This window comes from Pan paniscus, chromosome 8 (genome assembly GCF_029289425.2).
Source record: "Pan paniscus chromosome 8, NHGRI_mPanPan1-v2.0_pri, whole genome shotgun sequence".
NCBI lineage: Eukaryota > Metazoa > Chordata > Mammalia > Primates > Hominidae > Pan > Pan paniscus.
This window is the reverse complement of record NC_073257.2, coordinates 92,665,218-92,680,714: the sequence shown is the minus strand read 5'-3', so window position 1 is coordinate 92,680,714 and position 15,497 is coordinate 92,665,218. Positions and strand designations below refer to the sequence as shown.

The 15,497-nt window shown below is 42.8% G+C and overlaps 1 pseudogene; it reads left to right on the top strand.

The window, feature by feature from the left end:
* Positions 1-263: 263 nt before the first annotated feature.
* On the top strand, positions 264-849 carry LOC100991351 (small ribosomal subunit protein eS7-like; annotated as a pseudogene).
* The last annotated feature ends 14,648 nt before the right edge of the window (positions 850-15,497 follow it).

Here is a 15,497-nt window from a genome sequence, read left to right as displayed (position 1 = left end):
GCCAAATATTCACACACCTAGAGCTTTGTAGGGAGCTCTATTCAATAGTATGTTTTTCTGATGGTCTAATCAACAACAACGACAAAGATAATTTCAGAAAATCAGTGCTCTGATGAGCATATAAAGGGTGATGTTACAGAGGGTACCAGGGCAAGGTAAGGTTAGGGATGCTATAGATAATGGTCAAGAAAGGTTTATTTGATTTATCAGCTCTCGTGAGACTTGGGCCTTTTCCTAGGCTGGCATTTAGGAAGGAGAAGGCCATGTTCAATTCAAGCACCAAGACCATGAAGCCCAATGGCGAGATGCCAGACAAGTTCAAGTCCAGCATCTCCAGGGTCTTCTGGAGCTGAAGATGAACTTGGATCTCAAGGCTCAGCTCAGGGAGCTGAAAATAACAGCAGTCAAGAAACCTGAAGTTGATGGTGGTCAGGAAGCTTATTATAATCATTGTTCCCATTCCTCAGCTGAGATCTTTCCAGAAAATTCAAGTCCAGATAGTACGTAAATTGGAGAAAAAGTTCGGTGGGAAGCATGCTGTATTTATTGCTCAGAGGAGAACTCTGCCTATGCCGACTTGGAAAAAATGATACAAAAAATAAGCAAAAGCATCCCAGGAGCTGCACCCTAACAGCCACACATTATGCAATCCTTGAAGACTTGGTCTTCCCAAGTGAAATTGGGAGCAAAAGAATCTGTGTGAAACCGGCTAGCATTCAGCTCAGGAAAGTTCATCTGGACAAAGCACAGCAGAACCACGTGGGGCACAAGGTTGAAACTTTTTCTGGTGTCTACAAAGAGCTCCTGGGCAAAGGTGTTAATTTTGAATTTCCAGAGTTTCCACTATAAACAAAAATGACTAAAGTATATTCGCATTTAGAAGAAGAAAGGTTTATCTGAAGAAAGGACATTTGAGCAAATCCGCAGAATGAGACAGACCTAAACACGTGAAGAACTCTCCATGCAGAGGGAGCTGCCAGTGCTGAAGGCCTGAGACAGGGAAGGGCCAGTGCTCATGAACAGGGGGAGGGTGGTTTGAGACCAGGATGCAGGTAAGCTGGGCCAGATCTCGTAAATCCCCGTAGGCCACAGTAAGATGTTTGGACCTCATTCCCAGTGCAGTGGGAAGCTGCTGAACTCTAAGTGATGTGGCCTTATTCACAGAATGCCAGCTACAGAGTGGAAAATGTACAGAAAGATGCAAGGCCAGGTAGGCACAGAGAAATCAGTGAAGAGGGCCACGCAGTAGTCCCAGAAACAGAGGCGGTTTGGACCAGAGTAGTATCCACGGAAACGAAGAGGCAGTCGTGCTCTGCCGGATACTGACCACCATCAGCACCCACTGAGGAAAGACAAAGGCTGCCTACCCCTTCTCCACCAGGAAGGGAGTAATGGCTGCCCCTCCAGCATCTCCAACAGGTGCAATTCAGGTCAGCATGGAGGAGGCCCACTCCCCACTGAGGCAGCCCATCTAGGGACAACATGGGGCTTTTCCATTTAGCCAAAAACCAAATGCCAGCAATTATTCATATTCTAATCATCTACCTTATTGATGTGCAACCCACTCAAGAGTGGTCAAGTAGTAGTAACCAATATAATACTGATTTCTTCCACCAAGGAGCAGATGCAGTCATTCACTGATATTTCATGGGGTGATGGCACATGGACTGTCATGGAAGCCTGGGTTCTGCTCAAACAGGTCTGTTTTCAGTCCCATCTTAATCAGACAGTTGCCCTTGCTGAGAGAGAATCTCCCCCATCACCCTGTGGAGTAAAGAAGGCACTATCCCCAGAATCTAGCAGCAGAATTGGCTGGTGGGTGGACAAAGAAAGCAGGCATGTTCAGAGCCACACCAAGGAGCAAGGCAGTGGTCGTGAGGCCAGCTCATGAGTGAGTGTGTGAGCAGAAAGGGCCTCCCTCCAAAGCCGGAACGTGGGCAAGAACATGAACTCTGGGTGAAATGACACAGAGTCAGAGGATCTTCCGTAAATCATAAAGACCCACAGGCAGCAAAGGTCCAGACCAGTGTGCTCACCACAGGCCAAGAGCCACAGGGATGACACACTGCAACTTGGATAACCTGAAAACAGAAGTCCTACTGGACCTGAGGGAACACTGCTCAGTCAGCCATGCCTGTCTGATGGTTTCCCCCTGCCTGGGTGAGCAAGAATTAGAGGCTGGCTTCAGATCTCCTCCAGCCTTCCCTATCAATTGCCATGAAAATGTAAAGGAAATAGCAGCTGCTATTCCTCTCAAGGTATGCAGACTTCTAACACCAGAAGACATAAAAATAAGGTTGCCCTTTCGGGTTAAGCCACCACACACACTATAACAGGCCATGTGGGAACGAACCAGGCAAATTTGATCAGAGAATATGCAAACCGCCAAACTCTCCCCAAGGTGCCCTGCGTACAGCCTCAAGGAGAAGCAGCAGTGATTGTAGTTTCCTGAGCAGAAACCGAGTGGTTTGCGTTGTTCCCACTTTGGAGAAGTCCTACGAGCAGGAGGGGATGAAAACTCAGTGCATTCACGATAAAAGGTGGACGCGGTAAGCACCCAGGCCAGCCCAGGGGAAGGCTGTCTTGACCCCCTACACTCACACCCTCCCCGGTGGAGTCGCATCCCCCCTGAGGTGGTGATGAGGGCCTGTGGCTCACTTACTCAAATGCCATGTCTCACCTCGGGGTAATTCAGGACTTCCCAAGAAATGATGAAGGAAGTGTCTTCACACAGTGTTCAAGTGTACCACCTAGAAAAAGAGAAACAGGCATCATAAACAGTGGTGAAAAGAAACCTGTAAGCCTGCAGCGATTTAGAGATCCACTGTCAGCAGTTGCTGAGGAAGAGAATCAGTCTTCTATGAGGAGTTCCGCTGGTACCTGCTGCCTGTCAAGGGTCTGGGAATCACATCGGGAGAATCCTCTGTACCCAGGGCTCTGTTGTCCATCTCAGGTGTAATTTTGAGCAATGACATTGTAGGGAGGAAATATGACAACGGCCCCACAGTGGCTAATTTATCACGCAGCATGACCCACTGACAGCTTCAGCCATGTGAAATCTATGGCAAAACATAGCCAAAGCAGAGGTTTTTTAATGTAACATTAATCACGTGGAACATTTCTGAAAAGAGCTAAAAGAAACGACTAGCATAGACAAGTCTTTTGAAGCTGGTGGGTTCAAGGAATGAGTAGACTGTCACTGCACTGGGATCTATGGAAATTCAGACATTCAGAGGAAAGAAACTTTTCAACTCCAATGTGGAATGAGACGCCTGTCATTCCAAAACCACCTCCCAGCGCCGAGGACTTACAATACCCTCTCCTGTTTATTCCCTCTGGCCGCTCTCTCTCCAGGACTATAAGCTCTTTGAAGAAAGCTTCTTGTTTTATTCATTCTTTCCAGCTTCTAGAGCAAGTGCTTGATAAACACTTGCTAACTTGAAGCAGATTCTGGTAATAAAACTGCTCTAACTTCATCCACAGGAACTTCCAGGCCTCTTCCTGATAGCCCTTAATGGTTCCAGGAGGAGCTGCAACCTCTTCAACGGTGTGAAGAGGGAGCAGCTAGAAAACCCTGAACTTATTGCAGAGGACGGTGTCGCTGGAGGAGCCCAGCTCTGAGCCAGGTGCGATGCAGGGGGCAGCAGAACATACCAAGTCGACTAAGCACGTAGCAAGTCGACTCTAATCCTGGTCAGCCACCCACATGGCTCGCCACCCACATGGCTAAGCTATGTTGTTTCACGATGCAACACCTCAGTGTCTCTGTCTCTCAAATGGGTAGATAAAAAGCTCATTCCTTCCAGAAAAAGGTCTGCCAAAGACAGCAACATATAGGATTCCAAGCACTACACAGAAGATAAAACACAGGTTTTGCTCTTGGCCCTACGTTTTTTGGCAAGACAACTGGTCTCTGGCACACTATTTTCTCCTGAGAAAAGAGAGAGTCTTTTCCTCTTCTACTCCTCTATAAATCCATAGATATGGAAAACATACCTATTTTTAGGTGATATCTTGTGTATTTTTTAAGTTGTTTTACGCACATTATAGAAACCCTTCCCGTTTAACACCTTAAAAAATAACTGGGTTTGCAAAATTTCCTGATGAAATGTGTATAATTAAATGCACTTGTGAACAGTGTGATTACGGTACTGAGGCAAGATGATTTCCCCACTATTTCAATAACAGTTGGAAATAATTAAGTACTTCCTACAACATGGAAATGTACAGTTTTATATCTCAAAATGCTAGTACTTTAACAGATTCAAACAGTTGTTGCCCCTTGGAGCTTACTACATATGTTAAAGTATTATTCTTCTGATTATCATGCCATGATTATAATGTATTCCATTTAGCACTGTAGATTGTATTTGCTGAGCAGTTCTAGATAATTTTTTACTCATCTAGTCAGTGGTTCTTATACAGCACCTGAGCAAAAAGTTAAAGACAAAATGTAAGCTTTTCATCTAAATAGACTTTATTTTCAATACTTAAAGCTAAGCCTCATTCTGCCTGAACAGAGCTGGCATGGCTTAATTCCTTTTGTCACAATCTCCCTGGATAATAATTCCTTAATTGCTTCTTAGATGGAAATATTAATCATGGGGCGGCCTTTAATAAGACCAAAATTATGGTGTTTCTTATCTCCAAAGGTTAATGGGAAAAAAATGATTCTTCTCTTCCTTTCTTCTCTGTCCTGATACACAGATTGTGTGGCACTAATCAGTTTTCCCCTTTAAATTATATTTAAGCTAATGTGTCATTTATCCTCAGAGATTCTGAGTTCCTTGAGGAAGGAAATTGTATCTGATTTATGTGTGAATTTGCCACAGAATCTAGATCCAATAACTGACACAACCCGATTGCATACAAACACAACTGATTTATGTCAACTTGGGAGATCGCCTTGACAATTTTGTCACTGCACCTGACTGATTGTGTGATGGTTGTTCATTTGCCTGGCTGTTCAATAGACTGGTTTGAAGGAGAGGGTGGCTTAAGAGTTAATTATTCTCTAATAGTAATTAAACCTCAACCTTGTGATTGATTCTGTGCTCAGCACTGTTTCCTGCCCTCCCTCAACTTACAGTATGTTGGGAGAAGCTACATTATTAAAAAGATAAATTAACAAAACAAACTACAAAGCACTGTAACAGTAGAAACAGTATGTCTGTCCTACGGATCCTGCCCAAAGTGGCCCTCTTAATTTGACAAGTGTGTGGAGAGTTTACATTCATTGTGCCAGTGTAACGGTGTAAGAAACCCCTTTGTAGCGCTATTCAATCTGTAGATGCTTAAGACCTCTGGTGTAAAAAATTGTTCTCAGAGGAGAAGAGAAAATCAATTTGCATAAATGAGGGGTCAACTGGTCTCCCAACCTTGGAAAGTGAGGCAAGTGCCATACACGCAGAACCACTTCCAGGGTTCTGGGGGTAAACATGGCAAGTAGAAGTTTGCTTTGCTCTTAAGTTTGCTGAAGATATAGGGCAGGATTTTTGCAGTATATGTTGCAGGGACTTCACTGAAACACAAGAAACAGCTTGGGATAAGCTGATTTAGAGAACTATCTAGATGAGACGATCAATGTGGGCTGCAGGGCAGGGAATAGGCCCTATATTACAAAAGTGTAAAATCAAGATAGACGAATAAGCAGCTAAAAAGAAAACAAAAACCAGCCAAGAGACAGACAGTGTGCATGTGTGGGTGGGTGGGTGTATGGGTGTTAAAATTTAAGATTCAACAAATATAGAAAGGAAGGAAATTGCCAAAATTTTGTTGGTTATAAATTTGGAAAACATAATAACTTTGAGTTTCTCCTTAAATCATATTTTAAATAAACTCTAAATGTATTACAGAGCTACAAATTAAGATATTAAATTCCAATTATAGAAAAAGAAGACTGTAAAATTGAATATCAAGTATGTAAATTTCTTGTATGTAATAGAAAAAAATCACAAAGAATAGATCATCAGATTTAATTATATACAATTAAAGTTTTTGCATAGTTAAAGAAACCAAAATAAAAAGGCAGATGAGAAAAGAAATGCTTCTGTAAATATACCTTCAGAGAAAAAGAGGAGGTAATGATTTTATTCTGTGAGGAACAAAGGAACATCAATTTAAAAAAACAAAGAGCAGATGAATAAGGAAACTATTCTCAAAAAATGAAAGATTATCATTATTATATTATTCTAATATTATTAAATAACATTTAACAATGATTACTGCCTGGAATTATGCTAAATGTTGCATATATATTACTCTGAGTCTTTCTTGCAAAAACTACCTGATAATGGATTCAGTTCCCAACAAATGATCAAAATTAAAAACCAGATATGAAAAGTTGTGATGAAAGATTAGTGGTGATTAATCTATTTAAATATGGAACTAAAATTAAACAATTGTGGAATTTAAACTAGAATGGGCAGGTCAGCACTGTGACTCACACCTGTAATCCCAGCACTTTGGGAGGCCGAGGCAGGCAGATCGCTTGAGGTCAGGAGTTCAAGACCAGCCTAACCAACATGGCGAAACCCCATCTCTACTAAAAATACAAAAATTAGCTGGGTGTGTTGACACAAGTCTGTAATCCCAGCAATTTGGAAGGCCTTCAAGGCGGGCAGATCACTTGAGGCCAGGAGTTTGAGACCAACTTGGCCAATATGGTGAAACTCCATCTCTACTAAAAATACAAAAATTAGTTGGGCGTGTTGGCACAAACCTATAATCCCAGCACTTTGGGAGGCCAAGGTGGGCAGATCACTTTAGCCAGGAGTTTGAGACCAGCCTAGCTAATATGGTGAAACCACATCTCCACTGAAAATACGAAAATTAGCTGGGTGTGGTGGCACACGCCTGTAATCCCAGCTACTCAAGAGGCTGAGGCAGGAGAACTGTTTGAACTTAGGAGGTGGAGGTTGTAGTGAGCCAATAGCATGCCACTGCACTCCAACCTGGGTGGCAGAGTGAGACTCTGTCTCAAAAAAAAAAAAAAAAAAAAAAAGTTGCAGTGATCAGACGCAACACCAGGTCGTCGGGGTGACGAAGTCCAGCAGAGTCGAAGAAATCAGAAAGAAGATAGTTTGAGAGAGAAAGTGGGACCAGGGAGCCATCGAGAGCGTGGAGGCTGCGAAGGCCCCAAACTCTGGGAGCCCACACTATTTATTGGTGTTCAAACAAAGAAACAGGTGGTGAGGATGTGGGGGTTGAAAGGAAAAAGTGTATCAGTGAATGAGAAACATATGGCTACTTGAGATAATTGGAGTGCCAGAAGCAAGGAGCCAGCAAGTCTAGCAGACATGCAAGCCCTGCCTCAGATTCTCTCCGAACACTCAGCTTTTCTCCCAACAACAAAAAAAAAGATAGCAATTGAGGAATAGACCTCCATTTCTCTCTATTTCTATGAGTCACAGAATAGGATGCTCTCACAGGCAGCAAGCTATCAGCAAGCTTTCTGAGGAAAGGTCTTAAAACAAAGGATACATAGGGTATGGGGAAGTGTTACGTAAAACTGGAATTTTATATTACTAAAGTGACTAAAATAAATCCAGTTGTTGGAGAAAAGAAATAGGAGGTGAAGGGGAGGAGTAGGAAAGTAAAACATTAGGGGGAAAGAAAATTAATAGTTCTTTTCAAATATATGACAGAAAAAGTAGTAGAGAACATAAAGGCATATCAAAACTTCCCAATTAAAACAGGGGAATAGGCCAGGCACGGTGGCTCATGCCTATAATCCCAACACTTTGGGAGGCTGAGGCAGGAAGATCACCTGAGGTCAGGAGTCGAGACCAGCCTGACCAACATAGAGAAACACCCTCTCTACTAAAAATACAAAATTAGGCAGGCGTGGTGGTGCATGCCTATAATCCCAGCTACTCAGGAGGCTGAGGCAGGAGAATCGCTTGAACCTAGGAGGTGGAGTTTGCGGTGAGCCGAGATTGCACCATTGCACTCCAGCCTGGGCAACAAAAGCGAAACTCCCTCTCAAAAAAAAAAAAAAAATTAATAGGAGAATAAAAATAAATTATATCCAGCCAGCAGATTTAAAGACTGAGAAAAACAGGAAACAGTAAAACAAAATAAATGGCAAACTTTAAATAAAATGAAATGAAATGGATAAAATCAAGGCTATCCCAAGTCATCCAGAATTTCTAGATCAAAAAGTGGACCCTTAGACTGCATTAAATAACAGCACCGTATTCTTTGCTATTCACAAGAAATACCTCTAGTGCAGGGTGACAAACACTGAAAATGGGGGAGACAGAATACCAGCAAATGAAAATAAGCAAGCAAATGACAAACAATAGCAATAATCTCAATGTCAGCAAATCCCAGTTTAAAGTCCAAAGCATTTAGCAGGATAGATGGTGTGATACAAGATTCAATCCATTATGAGATTATAACAGCCACATGTACCAAATAACATAGCAACCAAATCAAAACCTCCTGTAAATACCATTTGAATAAGATGCAACTTGAATTTAAAATATAAATATACTTCTTTAAAATTTTATAGCTCAAGTTGACCAAAGGAATGAGGATTTGAGTAAGGATATGAACATTTATTGCTTAAATTATTAATGGACTCTTTTCATATAGATGAGAACCTTTACAACACTGATCATGTCTTCAGCCAAAAAAAGTCTGTCAAATTCAAAAATTCAGATTTACAAGCTACAGTCTAATCATGATTCAATTGTATTAGAAATTAACAATTAAAATATTATAAAAATAGAATTCTTAAAAATTAAGAAAATTCTTGGGCTACATTTAAAAAGAAATCAAAATCAAAATTACAAATTTGCAAATGATGCATGAAAGGACAGAACTCAATCTAACTGATGTGGGAATGCAGTATCTGGTAAACAGTATTGGCTGGTGGTGAGTCAGGCTGCCTAGAGCTGTGTGATTCTGAGAAAGTGACTTAACCTCTCTGTGTCTCAGTGTTCTCAGCTGCAAAATTAATAGCATTTCTCCATAGGGATGTGGAGAAGATTAAATGAGAATCCACATAAAACAGGAAGAAGTCAAGCATATAAGTGTTCTTGAGTGATTTGTATCTGTTGTTTCATTCCTCCCTTCCCCATTCCGCTTATCCCATTCCTCTTTCTCATTTTAAAAATTCTCTACAATGTGTTTCTATCACTTTTGTAATAAAAAATACATTAAAATGTCCAATGGAGCTATTTCATTGCTAATCCCATTATTAATAAAATTCAAAGGGAAAAGACTTCAACTGAATAAGAAATATAATCATTCCTTAGGTCAGCATAATCTGATATTCATCATTGTTTCTGCTGGTGGCAGGATGTCAGGGGTGGGGGGGCGGTGCAAATCAGTGCATAGCTGTTGAATCTGTTGCCATTTCAAGTAAGAAAAAAAGTGTCCTCACCAAGGACACAGGAAACAGATCTTAAAGATTTAAGTTCAGGTTTGTTGCTCAGTGCTGTGCTCACTTGGGCTCTGTCGTACTGTGAAGACCACCATTGACATCCTTCCATGCTTCTCCCACTTTACAGACAAGGAAATTGAGGATTGAGAGAAGACATGATGACCCTAAGACCACACGTTAGTTAGAACAGAACTGTAGCTGCCCAGCGGGGATAATGAACGGAGAGGCTTGTCTCTTCTCAGGCATGGCCAGGCTGTTCCTCCTCACAGCCCCAGGGACTCAGCCTCCCTCACCCTCCCCAGAGCTACAGATACTGCTCACACCACTGCCTGGGCTGCTGCATGGGACACTGCCCCAAAGACATGACCACAGGCCCTTAACATTTCCAGGGGTTTATTGCTGGTCCCTTAAGAGTAACCTGCTAGTTGAATAGGCACAGCTCACGAGACACAATCAGATAAACTTTGTCTCCAAACCCCTGTATTTTTTTTCATGTAATTGTAACATCATATAAGCAGGGGGGATGCATCTTGGACTCTCTCCCTCCCTGTTATAGACTGTCCTCCACATCCTCCAAGCTCCTCCCTGGCCCTGCATGTGTGCATGCAGCATATACGAATAAGCATTTGTTCACACTATTCCCATTGCTATGTAACTGTTACAATAGCATAACCATATTAATAGTATCAACAACTTGTTATGCAAAGCATTTTGTGTCATCTCTAACACAATGACCTTCTGCAGGCATCATCATAGATGTTGTAGAGATGAGAAAATAGAAGCCCGAAGAGGTAGAAGTAACATGGGGCACAACTAGTCAAGGTTGTAGCTAGCAGATGTTGGGCACGGTAGCTCACACCTATAATCCCAGCATTTTGGGAGGCTGAGGTGGGCGGATCGCAAGGTCAGGAGATTGAGACCATCCTGGCCAACATGGTGAAACCCCATCTCTACTAAAAATACAAAAATTAGCTGGGCGTGGTGGCGCGTGCCTGTAATCCCAGCTACTTGGGAGGCTGAGGCAGGAGCGTCGCTTGAACCTGGGAGGCAGAGGCTGCAGTGAGCTGAGATCACACCACCGCACTCCAGCATGGTGACAGAGTGAGACTCCATCTCAAAAATAAAAAGGTTGTAGCTCGCAGAGAATGGTAGCAAGTTTTGAATCCACACTAAATCTAAATCTAGACCACACTATATAAAACAGTTATTGCTTTCCCCAGCTAAAATTGTCTAATACCCTTTAAATTTGCCCAGTGAGATTAATTTTTCATCTGCCCCCAAGATAAATTCTCAGGATGTTCCTGGTCATTTCTGGTTATTATAAAGTCATTTGAAATCACAAAGCTCAGTCTTGATTGAGGAACTAGAAGGTCTGGCTCTATATAATAATCAACACTACAATCTTAATTTGAAAATAAGACTTATCCTCTTCCTCTTCCAGGGTTTCTTGCTGGTACAAAGCTTCTCTCTTCTCACTCTCCTATTTTCTAACTTGTTAGCTGCTATTTCTTTTCATTTAATTTTTGAATACAGAAATTTCCCAGCCTATACAAATGTAAAGAGAATAGTATAATAAACCCATCACTCACAATTATCACCTCACCAACTTATGGCGTATCTTGCTTCAACTATCCCCCACCCAACATTATGTGGCTATTTCTTTATATATATCTGTAAATCTATGTGTGTGTATATCATGTACACATTATTTAGCTCCCACTTATAAGGGAGGACATTGGTATTTGACTTTCTGAGTTGTTTCACTTAAGATAATGGCCTCCAGTTCCATCCATGTTGCTGCAAAAGACATGATTTCATTCTTTTTCATGGCTGTATAGTATTCCGTGGTGTATATACACCACATTTTGTGTATATATACCACGTTTTCCTTATCCAGTCATCCAGATGGACACTTAGGTTGATTCCATATCTTTGCTACTGTGAATATAGCTATGATAAACATACAAGTGCAGGTGTCTTTGTGATATAATTATTTCTTTTCCTTTGGGTAAATACCCAGCAGTGAGATTTAAGGGTCAAATGGTAGTTCTATTTTCAGTTCTTTGAGAAATCTCCACACTGTTTTCCATAGAGATTGTACTAATTTACATTCCCACCAACCATGTATAAGTGTTCCCTTTCCTCCTCATCCTCACCACCGTCTTCTTTTTTTTTTATTTTTTTTATTTTTTAATAATGGTTACCATTTCTGATCCCTCCAGTATTGCACCAGGGAGAGTTAAGAGAGCAGGGAAACTTCTCTTATAACAGTGTTGTGAGCACCGTGCCCGAAGACAGTGAGACAGAGGCTGTGTTCAGAAGCCCTGGTGCTCTAGTGGGGAGACTGCGAGAAGACAATGACAGGCAAATGTGGCCTCAGGCTTCACATCTGACCGTTACCTCTGCCACGCAACAAGACCCCCAAAAATGAACTGGAAAGAGGTTAAGTCGCCTTGGGTAAACTGTCATCTTTCTGAGCTTCAGTTGTCTCATGTTGAAAGTTCAAACGACTATGTAACCTTTTTCTGGGTGGGGGTCGGGGGCTTGAGGACTCAGTGAGCTGATAAACAAAAGAAAACATTTTGTAAAATGCAGAGTATGAGGCCAGGCACAGTGGCTCACGCCTGTAATCCCAGCACTTTGGGAGGCTGAGGCAGGCTGATCACCTGAGCTCAGGAGTTAGAGACCAGCCTGGCCAACATGACAAAACCCCGTCTCTACTAAAAATACAAAAATTAGCTGGGCGTGGTGGCAGATGCCTGTAATCCCAGCTACTTGGGAGGCTGAGGCAGGAGAATCACTTGAACCCAGAAGGTGGAGGTTGCAGTGAGCTGAGATTGCGCCATTTCACTCCAGCCTGGGCGAAAGAGCAAGATTCAGTCTAAAAAAAAAAAATGCGGTGTGGTAAAATGAGAGGGATTCAATATTTGAATAAATTATAGGTTCATACTTTATAGTTATTATTTATATCTTAATGGTCATGCTAGTTACATGACATCACTCTTCTAATATTATATATAAATCTCATCACAAACTGTATCTAATCTCCCAGTAAATCCTGCCAGCAATGACTTCAGAATATTTCAAAACTTCCTCCACCTCTCTCCACTCCAGCTGCCACCAGGGTCCAAGCCTCCATCCATGGCCTCCTCATGCCCTGCTATCTCCTCTGCCCAAGGTAGCCTTTTCTCAAAAGGTGATTTTTCTTTTAATTGTGGTAAAATAGATGACCGCTTTTCATGTTTTTTAGAGTTTTTATTGAGGTATAATTGGCAAATAAAAATTGTGTCTAGATATACAACTTGATATTTTGATACACATCTCCATTGTGAAATGATTACCACAATCAAACTAATTAACTTGTCCATCACCTCACATAGTTACCGTGTGTGTGTGTGTGTGTGTGTGTGTGTGTGTGTGTGTGTGTGTGTGTGATGAGAACACTTAAGGTCTATACTCTTGGTAAATTTCAGGTATACAATACAGTATTGTGAACTACAGTCTCCGTGCAGTACACGAAATCTCCAGAATTTATTCATCTTGCAAAACTGAAAGTTCATACTCTTTGACCAACATCTCTCCATTTTCCCCACCTCCCAACCACCGTTCTACTCCCTGACTCTATGAGTTCGACTATTTCAGATTCTACCTATAAGTGAGATTATGCAGTATTTGTCTTTCTGTGTCTGGCTTATTTCACTTAACATAATGCCCTCCAGGTTCATCCATGTTGTTGCAAGCAGCAGGACTTTCTTCTTTTTAAAGGTTAACTCAGGATTTTAGTGCAGTAGCACTGGGATGAACCAGGAGATCTCACAGTGTGTCAGAAATAACTCCATCAAAGGTGGAGCATTTTTTCTCTGCCTAGATGCAGAGATTTTGGTCTTCCACTTTTTTTCCCAAGCATCCTAAATGAGCTGGCTCCAGTGTACAGAATACTATTCTCCTTACATCTGTATATGCTGGGGAATTTGCATATTCAAAAATTAAAAGAAATGAAAGAAACAGCAGCTAACAAATGCTAAAAGGCCACCCTGAAGGAGCTACCTTCCGGCCCACAAGAACTCCACCACAGCAGAATTTCTGTGCCTCACCTCTAACTCAATATTTCCTCGATGCCTCTTTATGGAAGTTAAAGTGGTCAGAAGCGGAGTGTGTGTGGATAGCGCTATTGATTTTTCGCTCCTTGGAGGAACCAGGCTGCCAAATTACAAGGCTACAAAACAGGCTAACTAGCTTGGCAGGGGTGCCCCCACCAACTCCACATGGCTCTTTCCCATCCTGTCTCTCACCACACTGGCTTGAAAGACCCCCGTTTCTCTGTCCTCTGCTGTGGACCTGCCAGACTTGGGAAGGCACCGGAGCTGCACCAACCAGCCCAGCGGTGGGTTTCTGCTGTTCTTATTTTTAGCCATGATGCTACTCCCAAAGAGAAAATAAAAGCAAATAAAATTTAGACTGTTGCAACTGATCTCCAGTCATTACAGAATGTTGCTACAGCAACCAACAGGGGCTTGACACTATCTTTCCTCCCCATACCTCCTCCACCTCATTTCTGTGACCCGGGAGCAGGACCATTCCAATGGCATCAGCACCATCTTCTGCGCAGGGCTTCTGTCCAACGTCTTTGAGAATGGAGCTACCCGGGGCCCAGCGCCAGGCAGGCAGCTCTGTGCATGTTGCCTGTTAACTGACACACCAGCCCCCCCAGCCAACCTTGGTCCTAAGTTGACAGATAAAGTAAGGTTGAGCAAGGAACTGATCACTGTTACGCACTTGAAAAGAAACAGAGAAGGAAAGTAACCTACAAAATGTTTTGAAAGAAAGTTTTACAGCCTGGATTTTTCCTACTTCCCTGTAAAGTGTTGGGAGACTCCTCAGTCGCCTCTGCAGTGTAATCCAAGAAATCTGATTTTGTTGGCCCTGCCCCCTTCCCCTCCAGGCTCCTCAGGGACCTGGTGTACCCTCACCCTCACTCCATCTCACCAGGGACCTGTCTTCCTGTTCAGTCCAGTGCTGTCATGTTCTTTCCCTCTTAAGGATTCCAAAATGGACTGGTTAAAATATGCATGCTGAGTTATGGATGACAACTAGTAATGTATGAGCTTGCGGGAGGAAAGACTGAAGTTCTGTTCAGGTCAGCTCTGGGTCCTGAGGTGACTGCACTGGGACCCCGGCCCCTCACACAGTCTCAAGTGTAATGACAATACCAATAATGAGAACAGGCCACATGAGATCCAACACACATGGGTACTAGCCAGAGGTCTCACAGAGGCACAGGCGAAACCCACGTGCGTGTGAACACGAGCTGGTTAAATATCCAAACCCTCGACAGCTACTGGTGTGCATGCTTGATGGTGCCACAAAGGGAATAACTACAGAAAATGACTTCTAGGTAATAGGTAGCAAGTTCAGAGCTGTTCTATTTCCATCTGAAGCAAGGCCGCCTATAAAACCCTTCACACGCCAGCAGCTCAGAAAGAGGAAGGCATTTGTAACAGGCAGCTGCTGTGGCCATTCATTGCTGAGGGTGTACAGACAAAAAGCCTCCTCCGTGGCCTGAATCTCTGCAGCAAAAAATAGCCACAGAGAATGCTGGGCCTGCAGAAATGCAGTTCATGACAAAACACAGGCATGGGGACCAAGCGGCAGCCGGTGCTGGCCCACAACCAAGTTCTACACAGTCCTCCCACTTTCGCCTCAGATCCCTCTAGTCTCAGGGGAAATCCTTCCTGCAGGTTTGTCCCAGTTGCTCATCTTGTCTGCCTCAAATTCCTTCTCTCCTTTGAGGCTAAGACCTTGGAAAGTAAATCCATAAAGACTTGCTATTTCCACTGTCAGCTCTTCCTCATCCCTGGAGATCAGAGTCCAAGCATCAGCTTAGATGGAGGAAGGGAAGAAAAGAAAGTGGGTTGCCCATATCAAAGCATTACACCCATGAAGACTCTGACATGCCTCAGGAGGCCTGGATCCTCCCTTGTTCTGCCACTGATCCTCCTTGTGGCCTGGGTCAACCCCTTCCCTCTCTGATCCCTGGGTTCATCTGCTCGTACTCCACAGAGGCAGAGTTCACAGTTCCCTCCCAAATACATATGTGTCCTTAAGG